The sequence below is a fragment of the Trypanosoma cruzi genome, genomic scaffold, assembly GCF_000209065.1.
Source record: "Trypanosoma cruzi strain CL Brener 1047053516281 genomic scaffold, whole genome shotgun sequence".
In the NCBI taxonomy this organism is placed as follows: domain Eukaryota; phylum Euglenozoa; class Kinetoplastea; order Trypanosomatida; family Trypanosomatidae; genus Trypanosoma; species Trypanosoma cruzi.
The window spans coordinates 1-1,143 of NW_001849484.1; the positions used below are offsets into that span (position 1 = coordinate 1).

At 47.7% G+C, this 1,143-nt stretch overlaps 1 pseudogene, besides 1 other annotated feature; it reads right to left on the reverse strand.

The window, feature by feature from the left end:
- On the reverse strand, window positions 1-1,143 carry Tc00.1047053401041.10 (annotated as a pseudogene; the record flags this gene model as incomplete).
- Window positions 1-1,143: a sequence feature (areas not merged during assembly with more than two copies in the genome that could not be assigned to a particular haplotype).

Consider the following 1,143-nt stretch of genomic DNA (forward strand, 5'->3'; position numbering starts at 1 on the left):
TGTCTGCGTGCTGCACATTAATAATCTCCCACGACATGTCTCGGGATAACTCCTCCCAACCATTAAAATATGCCGCCAGGCACTCAGTGAACTGCCTCACAGTGCTGGTTGTGGTGCGGTGCTCACCCGCCGTAGTCATCCGCAGCCCAACCAGCGTCATTGGATTTGAGTCCACAAAGAAAAAGCCGTCCACCAGCGGAAAGTGTTGGACCTTCGGTTCATACAGCACCCAGTGGTCCATAGCAACCGGATTGGAAAGACGTTCCGGTGGCGGTAGAACCTCTTTTCTGGTGAAGCTCGTGTCTGAGTGCTCTTTCAGCGCACAGCTGTGTGGCTCACGTCGTCCTGGTGGCCTCAGTTCCTTGATTTTAATTCTTATCGCACGCAGGAAATCCTCATTCAAAAATGCGGATACGGCATACTTTTCAATAAGATATGGTGGGACATAATCCCAGAACCTCAAAACAAAAAAAATAAAATCGGACTGCTTCATTTCATTCTCCAACCTGGACAAAGTTTCACGTTCAAGGTGGGGAGATACCAGCAAATTCAGAGGCGATTCAATGTTGTTTCCTCGTCGTACTCGGACAACCTTCAGAAGCTTTCAAGACAAGTCATTGTCATTGGACGAATAACAACAGCCAATACCCAAATTACGCTTTAATTCCGAAGCGTTCATCCCATCCACGGCTTGCTGACACGCTTTAATGCGGTCATCATATGCCTGTTTATCAAAGATGGAGCGGAGAATTGGTCCCACGTTATTCATGCGACCCCTCACCTCCTTCCAGTATTCCGCTTGCTCCTGCAGGGGTCGATTGCGCTTCATCCAAATGCACATTGCCCTCACATCGTTTTCTTCGGGACAATTCGTTACGATTGCAGTAGCGTCCATTTTTTTTGTCCACCGTTCATATTCGTTTTTGTCTGGTGGTGTCACCACAATCATGCCCCATCCCTTGCAAGGCAAACCAGCAGACGGTTGACGACATGCCAATGTCGCATCGTAGATACAATACCCTTTAACCCCACGGAAAAAAAAAATGTTTACAACATCCTCAATCCTGGGGTTATCCCTGTATGTTGATACGGTTTTGGTGGGTCTGTCCAACAGGAATGATTGACTCCCAATAACGTACGCAA